The 18,293-nt window shown below is 45.9% G+C and overlaps 1 pseudogene; it reads left to right on the top strand.

Annotated features, from left to right (window-relative positions):
- The window catches only part of LOC119951191, a 73,211-nt pseudogene that overhangs the window by 23,600 nt on the left and 31,318 nt on the right, over positions 1 to 18,293 (top strand).

The raw sequence follows: 18,293 nt of genomic DNA, 5'->3' as shown, positions 1-18,293 counted from the left end.
AGTGATAATGGGGTGGATTCTGCTGTTACTGTTTCTGCTTCAGTTACATCCAGGACGGCATTTTGTTCATTCTGACAGTTGGCGTTGGAGGGAATTAAAGTTGAGTCCTGGAGGTTGTGGTGAACTTTAAGGAAAAGTCTTTGTTTCACATGCATGTGGGACATGCAGAGGCTCGGGCCTGAATGCTGCAGGTCCCAATGAGTCTGTGTCTCTCCCCCATTGTACATTGCAATGACCAGTTGTACTGTCCGATGTTGTATTGATATGTTAATTGTTTTTACAGACTACAGATAGTTGGATAAATGTAAAACTTAATCTTAACATTGATTTGTTTTGGCAGCACGGTGGCGCAGTGGGTTAGCCCGGTGCCTCACAGCGCCGAGGTCCCAGGTTCGATCCCGGCTCTGGGTCACTGTCTGTGTGGAGTTTGCACATTCTCCCCGTGTCTGCGTGGGTTTCGCCCCCACAACCCAAAGATGCGCAGGCTAGGTGGATTGGCCACGCTAAATTGTCCCTTAATTGGAAAAATTAAATTCGGTACACTAAATTTATTTTAAAAAAACATTGATTTGTTTTATTGAATACTGGATGGTCCGTATAATCACATTAAGTACAGAAATTGTTTGAAACAAACTTGATAATTGCATCTCCGGCCGATTCCTGGCCCCCATTTAGCATTTCAGAGGGTTGTTCTAACTGTGATGTGGTGTTAATGGCCTCCCCTCCATGTTCATCCGTAGATAACCATCTTTCTTGATTTCTGAGCAGTCTGTCTGTCTCAGTGCAGTTTCCCTGATTATTTTGCTAATTCAAATGGGTTTTTCAGACTTTTGCCATTGTGGGTGTAGATGGCCTGTGTTGATTGCTGCCTGCCTGGATGTCTGAATTAACCCGTCCCTATTTTCTAGTGAGGTATGACTTGCCTTTGTGTGTTTGTACATTTATCCCGTGATTAAACGGAGATGTGAATGGACATGTGAATAAATATATATGTAGAAAAACATGGGCCCCGATATTTTCCCACAACAGGCCCCCCGGATGAAAAATAGACCCAAGATAGACATGAACCAATATCTGTTCTGGTGCACCCCGCTTGTGTAATAAACTATACCTTGTGGATATCATTGCCTATCCTCATGGAAGCTCTCCTTCCTCGATCATAATTGAGGACACGGTGCTGGATCCTTCAGGTGGCCTGGCCTCCAGATCACGGAAAGTGTCCTCAACCACCCGCTGTGAGTAACAGCCATTAACCTTTTCCCTTCCCGCTATCATATGTGAGTACCTTTAAGAAATAGGTGTTTATTGAATAGCTGTAGTAGGTGTACCTTTATGAAATGGGTGTTTGTCAGATAGCTGCAGTGATGTCAGAGTGTGGGTGGAGCTGGGCTGTCTGTCTTACACTTTTGTTTTTGAGCAGGCAGCTACAGTATATTTTAGTTTCATTTTGAGAGCCGGATAGCCGCAGGAAAAGCAAACATCTGTATAAGGCCTATCTCTGCAATCTAAAGACTGTCTCCAGATCATTTGAGGATTTCAAAGTGATAACTGCTCTCAGTAGTGAATTTAAATCTGATCTCTGTGTTAAAAAGGGTCTTTTGTCTTATGGATGCTGTAAGGAAAGATTAAGGGTTATTTATAGAGTACTGTATTCTTTGGTGTGAGTATTTTAGTTGATGGTTGCTAAGATGTTTATTGTGTGTGTTTAAAAATGTTAATGGGATTCATAGAATAAACATTGTTTTTGTTTTAAAATACTCTTAGTTCTCTGTTGCACCACACCTGTAAAGTGGGCCCTTGTACTCCCCATAACCACACTCTATTAAAAGTTGTGGGTCAGGTGAACTCCATGATACACTTTGGGGTTCTCTAAACCCTGGCCCATAACAAATTGGGAGCTCAAGGGGGATAAAAGTCTATCTATTGGGTTGGCTTTGTGAACTTTAAGACAGTGAGTGGTGAGCATATTGTGGTTGCTTTTCAGGTGTGGTATACCAGTTTAAGTAGGAGTGTGTTGTGCACAATGGCTCTTTCAGAGGCACTGACGTTTTTGTGGGTGGAGACGGTCACATGCAGTATCTTACGAACAGAGACTAAAAATAGGCTTTTAGATTTGCCAAAAACATTGCAGTTAACATTACCTGACAGAATACAAAAAGAAAAGGTACTTACGGTGCTAGCTGAGCATTTAAAATTGCCTGAGATACAGTCTGACTCAGAAATGGCAAAAATTCAGTTGCAAATCAAGCAACTTGAACATGAAAAAGAATTAAAGCAGCTTGAATACGCAATGAGAGAAAAAGAAAGTGAAAGGGCGATACAGATCATGGATACACAAAGAGAGAGAGGAAAGGGAAAAAGAGAGAGAGAGTTTGAACTTCAGAAAAATGCCATGAAACATGACAGTCAGTTAAAATTGGCGGATGTTAAGGGAAACGTACAGTTGAAGGATAGTGATGAGGATAAAGAGAAAGAGCGTCATAGTTGAAGGCTTGGTGGAGATCTATTTAAATACGTCCAAGCATTGCCACGGTTTGATGAGAAGGAGGTAGAAGCCTTTTTCATTTCATGTGAGAAGGTGGCTGAACAAATTAAATGGCTACTGATCATGTGGGCATTACTGATTCAAACATAGTTGGTAGGTAGGGCTAGTGAAGTGTTTGCATCACTATTGGAGGAGGTATCTGGGACGTATGAGGAGGTGAAAAAATCCATCTTAGGTGCGTATGAACTAGTGCCTGAAGCCGACAGACAAAGGTTTAGAAATTTAAGGAAAGAACCTGGTCAAACACACATGGAGTTTGAAAGGATCAAACAGAGTAACTTTGATAGGTGGCTAAGGGCTTTGAAAACAGACCAAACGTATGAAGCTCTCAGAGAAATTAGACTTTTGGAGAAGTTTAAAAATTAAATACCTGATGTAGTGAGAACTCATAGAACAGTACAGCACAGAACAGGCCCTTCGGCCCTCGATGTTGTGCCGAGCAATGATCACCCTACTCAAACCCACGTATCCACCCTATACCCGTAACCCAACAACCCCCCCCCCCTTAACCTTACTTTTTAGGACACTACGGGAAATTTAGCATGGCCAATCCACCTAACCCGCACATCTTTGGACTGTGGGAGGAAACCGGAGCACCCGGAGGAAACCCACGCACACACGGGGAGGACGTGCAGACTCCACACAGACAGTGACCCAGCCGGGAATCGAACCTGGGACCCTGGAGCTGTGAAGCATTTATGCTAACCACCATGCTACCGTGCTGCCAAATGCTCATGTGGAAGAGCAGAGGGTTAAAACTGCGAGGTTAGCAGCAGAAATGGCAGATGATTATGGATCAGTTCATAAATCAAAGCTTGGATTCCGACATCAGTTTCAGCCGGTGAGGGATAGAAACTGGGGAAAAGAGAAATACTCAAGTGGTAGAGGTAAAGGAGATCTGATAGGAGATAATAAGGAGAGTGCACCTCAGATTAAAAAAGAAATCCAGGAGGGTGGAAGAGAAATGAAAAGTTTCAAATGTTTTCACTGTAATAAACTAGGCCATGTAAAGTCACAGTGCTGGTGGTTGAAGAAAAGCACTGGGAAGGCTGATGTGGTAAAACAGGAGAAGACAGTGGGGTTTGTTAAAGTGGTGAAAGAAAGCCCAAGTGAAGTGAAGGAGGTACAAAAGATTGCACAGCCTGAGCAAGAGGTGATTGATAAGAAGGTGCCAGATCTCTTTAAAGAATTTACTTGTGTGGGTGAAGTTTACTCATATGTATCAGAAGGAGCAGGTAAAGAAGTCACAATTTTAAGAGTTACGAGGGCTAGTCAATCTTTAATGGTAAGGGATGAGGAATTATGTTGTTTAGGAAAAATATTGCCAGTAAAGGTGGTAATATGTGGAATTCAGGGTGAGAAGAGTAGTGTTCCATTATATAAGGTAAGGTTGGAAAGTCCAGTGAAGAGTAGTGAAGTGGTCGTAGGAGTAATAGAGAAACTATTTTGTCCAGGAATACAGTTTATCTTGGGTAATGATACAGCTGGATCACATGTGGGAGTGACGTCTACTGTGGTTGATAAGCCAGTGGAAAATCAGACAACTGAAGTGTTGAAGGAAGAATATCCTGGGATTTTTCCAGATTATGTAGTAACAAGGTCATAAAGTCACAGGTTAAGACAAGAGGAGAAATCAGAGTGAAGTTGAAGTTAAATTATCAGACACGTTTTTGATCAGATTGTTGGAAAAGAACAAGAAAGGTGGAGGATGAGGCGGATATTTTTAGTTCAGGAAAATTGGCGGAGTTACAACAGAAAGATATAGAAATAAAACGGATGTATCAGAAAGCTTACACAGAAGAGGAATCTGAGTGCATACTGGAGTGTTATTACTGTAAAAATGAAGTCTTGATGAGAAAATGGAGACCTTTACAGATGTCATGTGCGAGTAAAAAATGGGTGTTTATCGAATAGCTGTAGTAGGTGTACCTTTATGAAATGGGTGTTTGTCAGATAGCTGCAGTGATGTCAGAGTGTGGGTGGAGCTGGGCTGTCTGTCTTACACTTTTGTTTTTGAGCAGGCAGCTAGTGTATTTTAGTTTTGCTTTGAGAGCTGGATAGCCGCAGGAAAAGCAAACAGCTGGATAAGGATTTCTCTCTGCAATTTAAAGATTGTCTCCAGATCATTTGAGGATTTCAAAGTGATAACTGCTCTCAGCAGTGAATTTAAATCTGATCTCTGTTTTAAAAAGCGCCTTTTGTCTTCTGGGTGTTGTAAGGAAAGATTAAGGGTTACTTATAGAGTACTGTATTCTTTGGGGGGAGTATTTTAGTTGATGGTTGCTAAGATGTTTATTGTCTGTGTTTAAAAATGTTCATGGTTTTCATAGAATAAACATTGTTATTGTTTAAAAATACTCTTAGTTCTCTGTTGCACCACACCTGTAAAGTGGGCCCTAGTGGTCCCCATAACCACACTCTGTTAAAAGTTGTGGGTCAAGTGAACTCCATGATACACTTTGGGGTTCTCTAAACACTGGTCCATAACACCGCTCCCTGAGGGCGACTAGTGGGATTTACTGGAGGACGGTCTAAGGTTTTCTCCACTTACGCTGTAGGCAGCACATAACCGTTGCCCATACCATCATTCCTATTCGGATTACCTCCCACCCATCTGTAAGTCGGTTGCCTGCTGCCCCGGGAACACATATGTCCCGCCAATGTTGTGTTCCGGAGAGTCCCACCTGAATGATGGTCGGGATAGCTGAGCCCACCTGGATCTTTCCTTTCCTTATCTGATTTGTCGACTGCCCTGACATTCTCCTGAGCGAGCTCTGTTGCTCCGTGCATAGCCTATCGGATTGTGCTGCCTGGTGTCTTGTCCATGTAAAGTGAGTCATCCCACCAGGCCCCAAATAGGTAGCCTGATGTACGTCGCGGGAGGTGAAATTCCCTCAGTGTTAAAGAGTCCGTTATCTGCAGACAGAAGCTGTGGCTGCTACCACAGAGGAGGCCTCCCGCGATTATCCCCACCTCCGGCTGTGTGGGACCGACCTGTATCGGCTTATGATGTGCTCGGTATCTTCTAGATCCGGTCCGGTAAACCCAACCCTCCTGCACGGTTCCCAATGACTCAAACCTAGAGCTGTCCTTAAAGGTTCCCTTGGATGGGTTTTCCTGGGGGACTGCTAGATTAAACTTTATCCCTCCCTCAGTGGGTCCACCGCCTGGCCTGGTAACCACCAGTTTGTTCCTGTCCCTGTGGATGTGAAGGAGGTTTATTTTGTATAGGGGGGTGAATAAGTGCCGTGGGATTGTCCCGAACCTAAAGTCCTCTATGTCACCCCGGATAGTCAATTGAATCTCCTGCAAGAGTGTCACAGGCCCTTCCCTTTGCTTGTGCTTGAATGGTGTTAATAATATCCACAGAATATCTTGTCCAGGACTCACGGAAGCTCTTCTCCCTCTAAATGTATGGAAGCCAGTGCGTCCCATATACCCCATATTGTAGCCCTTTTCGGACGTCTGCGGCTACCCAGGAGGCATAACTGTTTGTCTCCGCCAGCTGCACCGAGTTCAGGACCGAGTTTGCACAACCAAATAATCATCCGATGTCCCGCAAAGTGCTGCTTTCACCTCGCCTGCGTACCCTAGATTCTGGGGTTATTTTATTGTGGGACTGAAAACAGGCTGAGAAGATACACATAGGCCAGGAACAGAAACTGTCTCATGAGACCCTGGCTGGAATTGATACTGACCATCTGCAAAAGCACCCAAGTCAAGGCACAGACCTGTTACTGTTACATGGACTTCATGATTACCCACTCCAAGTCTATGAATATGTAATAAACTTCCAGACACAGGTGATCAGCTTTGCAGCAGGACGAAGAACAGACAAAAGAAGCCATCAGACTCCATAATGAGCTGATGGCTGGTCAGACAAGGGGGGTTTCAGAGGACGATGCGTCTTGATTGAATCACCATGGATAAACAGGAATATCCTGTCTTTCCCATTAACAGGTTGGGGTCTGGCTAGGACAATGGCTGGTGGTGGGCGTATACCAATGACTCAATCCTCGCTCACCAGTATAAAGAAAGGAACATCAAACAGATCTTCAGCGATAACCTGGGAATCCCCCAGGCACAATCATCACAAGAAGGAAAGGACCCTGGGTTTGGAACCCAGAGAAGGCATCCAGATGGAGTGGCCGTAGCCTGCCAGCCTCCGTTACTAAGTGTGGGCAAAACCCAAAGCTCAGCTGTGAGACTGAGTCAGATTTTGTTGAGTTGTGAATAAAATTGCGCTAAACTGTGAATCTGTTTTCATAGAATTTACAGTGCAGAAGGAGGCCATTCAGCCCATCGAGTCTCCGCTGGCCTGGCCCTTGGAAAGAGCATCCTACCCAAGCCCACACTATCTCCGTAATCCAGTAACCGCACCTAACCTTTTTAGCACTAAGGGCAATTTATCATGGCCAATCCACCTAACCTACACATCTTTGGACTGTGGGTGAAACCGGACCACCCGGAGGAAACCCACGCAGACACGGGATGAATGTGCAGACTCCGCACAGACAGTGACCCAGCGGGGAATCGAACCTGGGACCCTGGAGCTGTGAGAAACGGTGCTAACCACTGTGCTACCATGCTCCCTTCAGCGATAACCTGGGAGTTCCCCAGGCACAACCATCACAAGAAGAAAGGAAAAAAGCAAATTACTACAGATGCTGGAATTTGAAACCAAAGAGCACCCTGGGTTTCGAACCCAGAAAAGACATCCACAGTGAGTGAGCAAAACCCGCCAGCCTCCTTTACTAAGGGCGGGTAAAATGATGGCAGAGGGCAGGAATTGAGAGGATGGGGGAATATGTTTATAGAAGGGAGCTTTCCTAGCTTGAGGCAGCTGGAGGAGAAATTTGGATTGGCGAGGGGAAACAAATTTAGGTACCTGCAGGTGCGGGACTTCCTCCGTAGACAGGTCTCAATCTTCCCGCTCCTAACACCAAGGGGGATTCAGGATAGGGTAGTTTCCAGAGTGAGGGTGGGAGAAGGGAAGGTCTCTGACATCTATAAGGAGGTCATGGGGTGAGAGGACACGCAGACTGAGGAGCTGAAGTGCAAATGGGAGGAGTTAGGAGGAGAGATAGAGGATGGTCTCTGGGCAGATGCGTTGAGTAGAATCAACGCATCCACAGCATGTGCCAGGCTCTGCCTGATACAATTCAAGGTCATTCACCGGGTTCACATGACAGTGGCCCGGATGAGCAGGTTCTTTAGAGTAGAAGACAGGTGTGCAAGGTGTGCAGGGGGGAGGGGTGTTGCATATGTTCTGGACATGCCCAAAGCTCAGGGGATTCTGGCAGGGGTTTGCAGACGTCATGTCCACGGTGTTAAAAACAAGGGTGGCACTGAGTCCGGAGGTGGTAATTTTCGGGGTGTCGGAAGATGCGGGAATCCAGGAGGAGAAAGAGGCAGACATTCTGGCCTTTGCTTCCCTGGTAGCCCGGGGACAGATACTATTAGCTTGGACGGACTCAAAGCCCCCAAAGTCGAAGACCTGGCTATCAGCCAGCTTTCTCTGTCTGGAGAAAATCAAGTTCGCCTTGAGAGGGTCACTGGAGGAGGTGGCAACTGTTCGTTGACTTGTTTGCAGAAAATTAATCGTCAGCAAAGGGGGGGGGGGGGGGGTAGTTTAGCTTAGAGTATTGGGTTAATAAAGGCGGGACCTGCAAGGGAGGTAACTGGCTTTTTTTTGCACTATGTTTATAGACTTATGTATATTGTGTATTTTGTTGTTGTTGTAAAACCAAAAAATACCTCAATAAAATTTTTTTTAAAAAATGAGATAGACCGATTTTTGTAAATCAAAGATATTAAGGGATATGGGCCAAAGGCAGGAATATGGAGTTCGGTCACAGATAAGCCATGATCTCAGTGAATAGCGGGACAGTCTCCAGGAGCTGAATGGCCTGCTGTGTTCCTAAAAGTTGTAAATCTCCATCCCACACCCTCTCCCTCCATTCTCACTCTGCTGTATCTAATATTCACCCTCCCAATGTTCCTGAAGGTGCTGATTCAGGCTGTGTGACAGATCCCTGCACACTGCTTTATAATAATTTTTTTTTTTTTAATTTTAGATTACCCAATTATTTTTTCCAATTAAGGGGCAATTTAGCGTGGCCAATCCACCTACTCTGCACATTTTTGGGTTGTGGGGGCGAAACCCACGCAGACACGGGGAGAATGTGCAAACTCCACACGGACAGTGACCCAGAGCCGGGATCGAACCTGGGACCTCAGCGCCGTGAGGCGGTTGTGCTAACCACTAGGCCACCGTGCTGCCCCTGCTTTATAATAATAATCTTTATTGTCACAAGTCGGCTTACATTAATGTTGTAATGAGGTTTCTGTAAAAAGCCCCGATTCGCCACATTCTGGCACCTGTTCAGGTACACAGAGGGAGAATTCAGAATGTCCAAATCACTGAGGGGCTGGTTTAGCACAGGGCTAAAAAGCTGGCTTGTAAAACAGATCAAGGCCAGTAAAGTGGGTTCAATTCCCGTACCAGCCTTTCTGAACAGGCTCTGGAATGTGGCGACTAGGGGCTTTTCACAGTAACCTAATTTGAAGCCTACTTGTGACAATAAGCTATTTTCATTTCATTTTTCATTTCACCTAACAGCAAGTCTTTCGGGACTTGTGGGAGGAAACCAGAGCATCCCGAGGAAAGGCACGGGAGAATGTGCAGACTCCGTACAGACAGTGACCCAAAGCCGAGAATCGAACCAGGGACCCTGGAGCTGTGAAACAACATCGCTAACCACTGTGCTACCATGTGCTTCATGACAGAATAAATAGGAGCTGCATTTGGCCCATCACGACGGCTCAACCTTTCGTTGAGATAATTGGCCCCACTACCTCAGCACCATTTTCCCAGGTTATAACCCGACAGGAGGCCAAGGGATCTGCAACCTCAGATTCCCTCAGGCCACACCCGAGTACAATCTACCTGGATGAGGCGGGCAGAGCTACCCCCTTAACCCAGGGGCCTTTGTGACATAAACATCTCGGCTCAAGTGTGGGTCGGAGACAAGAGATCCTTTAGGCGACCGCCGGGCCAAGCACATTGGAACCACCCAGGGATTCTGCCCAAAAGCCTGGTCCCACTGTCTGTGCGAGGTCTGCACATTCTCCCTGTGTCAAGCTGAGGGAGCAAAGGATGTCAATGTCTTTCAGAGAGAGAGAGACCTGAGCCAAGCTTTGCAGAGTCTGCACCCTCCCTGGATTCACTTCCTTTCCCTTCAGTTGCTGCAAGTGACCAATTGAAGGTGAGAATGAGAAAGGAAATGGAAAGGGGCAGAAAAGAAAGTGTTTTACTCACAGATGTTGGATACAGGAGGAAGTTTCAGTCGGTGTGAAGCTCAATCTTCATTCTCACAAAGCCATCGTGCTGATTGGCTGGAGGACCAGAGTCCTTCCAGTCCTCCTAATCTTACCATTGGTCAATCCGTCAGCAGGAAGGTCAGGGGGTGGGCGCTCCACCGCACATGCGCAGCCTCGGGCCGGGGTCAGAGGAAGGTCACTGACTGGGTTGTTCCCCCGGCAGACTCGCAGCACCGACCGGCGGCACCGAGCAGTGAGTCCCGAGGCTCTCGGCAGCTTGACCAGGCCGCACGGAAAGAGCTGAAGCGGCTCCCTGACTCACTGTCGGAAGGGAAGCCGCGCCCCTCCCGCCAGACACCCGCAAATGTCAATATTTTTATTACTTTTGTTTTCACCATTTTTCAAACATTGAAAGCAGCAGAAAAACTGGCGGGAAATGGGCCCAGAGAACAAGAGATATTGCCGCAGAAATACAACAAGACATTGAGAATTCATTCAGAACAGGATCTCTGAGGGAGCAGAGCCTCCAGATCAAATGGCAGCAATTCAACAACCAGTCAACATGTTGACATAGTGAGTGGGGAAAGAGGGTTCGATTCTAGACTAACAGGAGGATCACAATGCAGCTCTCACACCCCAAAGTATTAGAACCAAGGAACAAAGAAAAGTACAGCACAGGAACAGGCCCTTCGGCCCTCCAAGCCTGTGCCGACCATGCTGCCCGTCTAAACTAAAATCTTCCGCACTTCCAGGGTCCGTATCCCTCTATTCCCATCCTATTCTGTATTTGTCAAGATGCCCCTTAAATATCACTACCGCCCCTGCTTCCCCCACCTCCTCCGGCAGCGAGTTCCAGGCACCCACTACCCTCTGTGTAAAAAACTTGCCTTGTACATCTCCTCTAAACCTTGGGGAAAAGTCTCTGATTATCCACTCTGTCTGTGCCCCTCATAATTTTGTAGACCTCTTTCAGTTCGCCCCTCAACCTCCGCTATTCCAGTGAGAACAAACCGAGTTTATTCAACCTCTCCTCATAGCTAATGCCCTCTATACCAGGCAACGTGCTGGTAAATCTCTTCTGCACCCTCTCTAAAGCCTCCACATCCTTCTGGTAGTGTGTTGACCAGAATTGAAAACTATACTCCAAGTGTGGCCTCATTAAGGTTCTATACAGCTGCAAAATGACTTGCCAATTTTTATACTCAATGTCCCGGCCAATGAAGGCAAGCATTCCGTATGCCTTCTTAACTTCCTTCCCCACTTATGTTGGTAACTCCTGAATGACCCTCTTATGGACTGAACTGATCTCTGCATCTTCCCGACTGTTGTTAGCACTATACTCTGTTTGCTTCACACTACGTCTATGTATTTACATTGTGTATTTATTATACGTCCTATGTTTTTTCATAAATGATCTCTCTGGACTGTCTGCAGAACAATACTTTTCACTGTCCCTCTGTACACGTGACAATAAATATAAACCTAATCTATATTACATAAATTGTATTAAGGCCTTGTCCTCTTATCGACTATTAATTTTTTTCAGGAGTTCTGGCAAGTTTTGTTTTAATGTTTTTATTCTCCATTTTCACATTTTCCTTCAAAATTTACACCCCCACCCACAAACAGTGAACGGTAATAAATACAAAATCAATCCCCTTAACAATAACAACAATCCCATCCTCCCACCACCCCAAACAACGGCCCACCTGTCAATATATGCATCCAATAAAACAAACCCTCCCACGGTGGAAACAAAAAACAAAGGAGAAAAAGAAAAAGGAGTCCGGTCACCATAGAGTCCACTCCCCCACTTTCTCCTAATCTTGTTAAATGTTTCTTTAAATATTCTCGACTGATCTTCAGTTGTTTGACCCATTAACAGATCTCCCCAGTTTACCGTGGACAGTCTCCGTCTCATCCCGTTAAAGTCAGCCTTACCCAAGTCTAAAATTCTACTGTCTGTAACGTGCTTTTCACTTTCAAACACTACACTGAATTCAATCATGTTGTGATGACTATTTGATCAATGTTTGTGCAGTTAGGCTACCAACTGAATTAGGGTTATTACTCATAATTAAATCTTTTTTCAAATAAATTTAGAGTAACCCAATACTTTTCTTTCCCCATTTAAGGGGAAATTTAGCATGGCCAATTGACCTACCCTGCACATCTATTTGGGTTGTGGGGTGAGACCCACGGGGAGAATGTGCAAACTTCACACAGACAGTGACCTGGGGCGGGATCGAACTCGGATCCTCGGTGTCGTGAGGCAGCAGTGCTAACCACTGCACCACCATGCAGGCCCTTATAACTAAATCTAATATTGCCTGTCCCCTTGTTACATCTGGAACATATTGCTGCAGGAAACTATCCCAGACACATTCCAGAAATTCACTCCCTTTCTGACAGGTGCTTGTCTGCCTCTCCCAATCTGTGTGTCAGTTATAATCCCCCATTAATACTACTCTGCCTTTGCTACACACTTGCTTAATTTCTGCCTTTATACAATTCTAGCACCTCAGAACTGCCACCAGGGGGCTCGATACTCAACACCCATTACAGTTTTAGATTGTTTTCTTCCTCCGTTCCACTCCTATGGTCTCCACTGGATGCTTTCCCCCTCATTGTTTCCTCCCTCACCAGTGAGGTGATAGTATTTCTGATCAGTAAGACTGATCCACCCCCTCTGCCATATTCTCTGTCCCTCCTGTAAACTTTATAACCGGTATATTTAGTTCCCAGTCCTGACCATCCTGCAGCCAAGTCTCTGTAATAGCGACAACATCATAATCTTCAACTTGCATTTACGCCTGCAGCTCGTCTAGTTTATTCCTTACACTCCGTGCATTTGTCAATAGAACTCTTAATCGGGCTGTTCCCCCTAACTGCTCCCTCAGCACTGCTTGGTTGTTATTTGCTTGTTTGTTATTTGCTTGTTTGTTATTTGCTTGGTTGTTATTTGCTTGTTTGTTATTTGCTTGTTTGTTACTTTTCACTTTTGCTTTAACCAGTATACTACTTGTAGTTTTGCCATGAGCTGCAATTCCTGATGTTAGGTTCTTGACTACCTCCCTATTTATCCTTTCCACGTGGACACTGGTCCCAGATCGGTTCAGGTGGAGACCGTCCCAACGGTACAGATCCCTCCTGTCCCAATACAGATGCCAGTGCCCCATGAAATGGAACCCCTCTTTCCCACACCACTCCTTTAGCCACGTGTTTACTTCCCTAATTTTCTCATCCCTAAACCAATTTGCACGTGGCTCAGGGAATAATCCAGAGATTATAATCCTTGGGACCTGTTCCTTAATTTTGTTCCTAGTTCCTGATATTCCCAAACAGGTCCTCTTTCCTGGTCTTGCTGATGTTGTTTGTCCCAAAGTGGACCCCAACAACTGGATCCTCCCCCTCCCTCTCCAATATCCTTTCAAGCTGGTTAGAGATGCCCCTCACCCTGGCACCGGGCAGGCAACATACCCTGTGGGACTCTCGGTCCTGCTTCCAAAGGATGTTATCAGTTCCCCTAATTATAGAATCCCCGACAACTACCACTTCCTCCCCCCCGCTTGAATGGCCTCCTGTGCCAGGGTGCAGTGGTCAGCCAGCTCATGCTTCCTACAGTCACTGCTCCGATACCCTGCCCCTCCGAGCCCGCTCCCTGGAGACTCGGCTGTGAATCCCCGAGATGAGGTTTCTGTCCTCACAGCTCCGAAACTCCGTCCTTCCGAGCCCGCTCCCTGGAGACTCGGCTGTGAATCCCTGAGATAATGTTTCTGTCCTCACAGCTCCGAAACTCCGTCACTCTGGGTTTGTTCCCTGGAGCCTAGGCTGCGAATTCCCAAGATATGATTTTTATACTTACTGCTCAGATACTCGGACCCTCTGAGTCCACTCCCTGGGGACTAGGTATGGGGAATGAGGAAGGAAAGAATGTTCTATACAAACTAGAATTTCTGTACTGACAGTGATGACTTTTGTAAACTCCTTTTACAGGAGATTAGAAGAGGAGGAATTACAGACAGAAATCTGAAAAGTCACATCTCGGTCTGACAGAGCCACTCGATTCATTGGGATCTGAATATCATTGGCCTTTCAAACCAAAAGAATAAATGCTTGCCCGACCTGTCAGCATCAAAAGATTTGAACCATCAATGTGGCTGGAAAAGCACCGAGGCACAAACACCCGAGTGAGAGTGTTCCAGAGCACTGACTGTGGAAAGAGCTTTAACCAGTTACACAGCCTGAAAAAACATCACACCATTCACAGCGGGGGGAGACACCACGTGTGGTGTGTGTGGATAAGGCTTCAATATATGGTCCAAACTGGAGAGACAAGAGGAGACCCAAAACATGGAGAAACCGTGGAAATGTAGTGACTGTGGAAAGGGATTCAGATCCCCATCTGTGCTGGAGATTCATCGACGCAGTCACACTGGGGAGAGACCGTTCACCTGCTCTGCGTGTGGGAAGGGATTCACTCAGTTCTCCCACCTGCGGGCACACCAGCGAGTTCACACTGGGGAGAGGCCGTTCACCTGTTCTCACTGTGGGAAGAGATTCACTCGGTTATCTGACCTGAATAAACATCAGAGAGTTCACACTAGGGAGAAACAGTTCACCTGCTCTGTGTGTGGGAAGGGATTCACCGAGTTATCCAGCCTGAAATCACACCAGCGAGTTCACACTGGGGAGATGCCGTTCACCTGCTCTCAGTGTGGGAAGGGATTCGCTCAGTTATCCAACCTGCGGATACATCAGCGAGTTCACACTGGGGAGAGGCCGTTCACCTGCTCTCAGTGTGGGAAGGGATTTGCTCAGTTATCCAACCTGCGGATACATCAGCGAGTTCACACTGGGGAGAGGCCGTTCACCTGCTCTCAGTGTGAGAAGGGATTCGCTCAGTTATCCAACCTGCGGATACATCAGCGAGTTCACACTGGGGAGATGCCGTTCACCTGCTCTCAGTGTGGGAAGGGATTCGCTCGGTCAGACAATCTACGGACACACCAGCGAATTCACACTGGGGAGAGACCGTTCACCTGCCCTCAGTGTGGGAAGGGATTCACTGATTTTTCCAGCCTGCGGAGACACCAGCGAATTCACACTGGGGAGAAGCCATTCACCTGCTCCCAGTGTGGACAAGGATTCAGTCGATTCGCCCACCTGCGGGTACACGGACAAATTCACACTGGGGAGAGGCCATTCTCCTGCTCTCAGTGTGGGAAGGGATTCACTCAGTTATCCAGCCTGAACTCACATGAGCGAATTCATACTGGGGAGAGGCCGTTCACTTGCTCTCAATGTGGGAAGGGATTCACTCAGTTATCCAGCCTGAACTCACATGAGCGAATTCATACTGGGGAGAGGCCGTTCACTTGCTCTCAATGTGGGAAGGGATTTTGTGATTCATCGCACCTGCTGAGACACCAACAAGTTCACAAGTGATTACAGGGGTTGGAATCTGCTGTTATTGTTTCTGCTCTCAGTTACACCCAGGACGGAATTTTGTTCATTCTGACAGTTGGTCAATGGGGAGGGTGGGAGGATTTCTTTCTGTTGGACTGGCCGGTCTCACAACTTTTCCTCCAGTGGCCTGATGCTCTTTGAGCCTTGTTGCGAATACCTGGTTCTAAATTTCACAAGAATCACAGAGTGAAAGAGTGTCTGGAGGTTTGAAGATATTTAGTTCCCATTTCTGTTTGGAACCCCCAAAGCATGCCACGTTGTCATGAAGATGGGCTGTGGTGGTTACATGTTTTTAAAAAAAATTATCTGTGTATTTCCTCACCTCGGTATGTGAGAGGCAAGTTGTCTGAGGTGGATTGGGAAACTGATGGGAGACAAGGAATAGCTAATATTTAAGGAATTATGTACACATTTACCATGGGGTCAATTAGCTCAGTTGGCTGGATGGCTGGTTCATGATGCAGGGCGACTCCAGCAAGAGACCGGCTTAAGTTATCCATGAAGGCCCCGCTTTCTCAATATTGCCCCTCATCTGAGGTGTGGTGACCCTCAGGTTAAATCACCACCAGTCAGCTCTCTCACTCTCAAAGGTGAGACCAGCCTCTGGGCCTTTTGTGACTTTAATTACACATATGAAATTAAATGAAAATCGATTATTGTCACAAGTAGGCTTCAAATTAAGTTACTGTGAAAAGCCCCTAGTCGCCACATTCCGGCGCCTGTTCGGGGAGGCTGTTACGGGAATCGAACCGTGCTGCTGGCTTGCCTTGGTCTGCTTTCAAAGCCAGCGATTTAGCCCAGTGAGCTAAACAGCCCCTGTATACAACATATATAGATTCCTTTATGATCAATAATCCAACAAGAAAAGTGATGCAATTGTGGGTGACAAGAAAAGTTAAACATTCCATTAGATCAAAGGGAGAGGATCATAAAGTGGCAAAAATAGTAGCAAGTCTGAGAATTGGGACCTTGTTTTAGAATTCAGCAAAGGAGGACCAAGAAACTGATAAAAAGAAAACAGGAGGACAAACTGGCGAGAAACATAAACAACTGGAGAAGCTCCAATAGGAATGTGAAAAGGGAAAGATTAGCAAAGACCAATGTGGGTCCATTCCAGGCAGAGACAGGAGAGTTTATAATGGGGAATAAGGAAATGGCAGAGAAACTAAACAATGTGTCTGTCTTCACGGAGGAAGATACAGAAATTGTCCCAAATACGCAAGAGAACCAAGGGACTAGTGAGCATGAGGAACTGAAAGAGATTAGTATTGGTGAAAAAGTAGCACTGGAGAAATTAATGTGGTTGAAAGTTAATAAATCCCCAAAAGCTGCTGCTCTACATCCCAGAGTGTTGAAAGAGGCGGCTGTAGAGATAGTGGATACATTGGTGATTATCTTTCAAAATTCTATAGATTCTGGAATGGTTCCTGCAGATTGGAAGGTAGTAAATGTAACCCCACTATTTAAGGAGGGAGAGAGAAAATGGGGAACCACAGACCCATTAGCCTGACATCAGTAGGAGGGAAAATGCTACAATCTATTATAAAGGATGTAATAACATATGAATTAGGAACAGGAGTAGGCCACTCGGCCCCTCGAGCCTGCTCCACCATTCACAGCTGATCTGATTGCAACCTCAACTCACATTCCTGCCGACCCCACGATAACCTTTCACCCCCTTGCTTATCAAAATCTACCCAGCTCTGCCCTCAAAGGTCTCTGCTTCCACTGCCCTTTGAGGAAGAGAGTTCCAAAGATTCATAATCCTCGGAGAAAAAAAGTTCTCCTCTGCCTTAAATGGGCAAGTTATTACTTTTAAAGTGACTCCAATTTCTAGATTCTTCCACAAGAGGAAACATCCTTTCCACATCCACCCTGTCAAGGCCCCTCAGGACCTTATACGGTTCAATCAAGTCACCTTAACTCCATCGGGCACAAGCCCAGCCTGTCCAATCATTCCTCATAAGACCAGCCTCCAATTCCAGGTATGAGTCCAGTAAACCTTTTCTGAACTGCTTCCAACACATTGACATCATTCCTTAAATGAGAGCAATACTGTACACAGTGCTCCAGATGTGGTCTCACCAATGTCCTGTATAACTGAAGCATAACCTCCCTACTTTTGTATTCAATTCCCCTCACAATAAACAATAACATTCTATTAGCTTTCCTAATTACTTGCTGTACCTGTATACTCTCCTTTTGTGATTCATGCTCTTGGACACCCAGATCCCTCTGAATCTCAGAGCTCTGCAATCTCTCACCATTTAGATAATAAGATATGGACTGACCCCATTAGCACTTCACCCATGTATGCTTCATCCGATGCCAGTGCTTATGTGGTTACATTGTATACCTTTTGTTGCCCTATTATGTATTTTCTTTTCCATTTTCGTCCCATGTACTTAATGATCTGTTAAGCTGCTCGCAGAAAAATACTTTTCGCTGTACCTCGATACACCTGACAATAAACAAATCCAATAAGCTTCCTTTTTATTCCTGGTGCCAAAATATTTCAATTTTGCATTTTCCCACATTATTCTCCTTTTGGCAGATCTTTTCCCACTCACAACCTATCTATATCCCTTTGTAGTCACCTTATGTCCTTATCACAATTTATTTTCCTACCCATCTTTGTATCAATGGAGCAGGAGTTGGCCATTCAGCCCATCGAGCCTGCTCCACCATTCAATACGATCATGGCTGATCATCCACTTCAATGCCTTTTTCCCCTCACTGTCCCCATATCCCTTTGTGTTATTGGTATTTAGAAATCTGTCAGTCTCAGCTTTAAACACACTCAGTGACTGAGCTCCCACACCCCTCTGGGGTAGAGAATTCCAAAGATTCACAACCCTCTGAGTAAAGAAATGTCTCCTCCGAAACCCGTCCTAAGTGGCTTCCCCCTTATTTTGAAATTGTGTCCCCTGGTTCCAGGCTCCCCAACCCGGGGAAA

This window comes from Scyliorhinus canicula, chromosome 17 (assembly GCF_902713615.1).
Source record: "Scyliorhinus canicula chromosome 17, sScyCan1.1, whole genome shotgun sequence".
NCBI lineage: Eukaryota > Metazoa > Chordata > Chondrichthyes > Carcharhiniformes > Scyliorhinidae > Scyliorhinus > Scyliorhinus canicula.
This window is presented reverse-complemented; position numbering and strand designations above follow the sequence as displayed.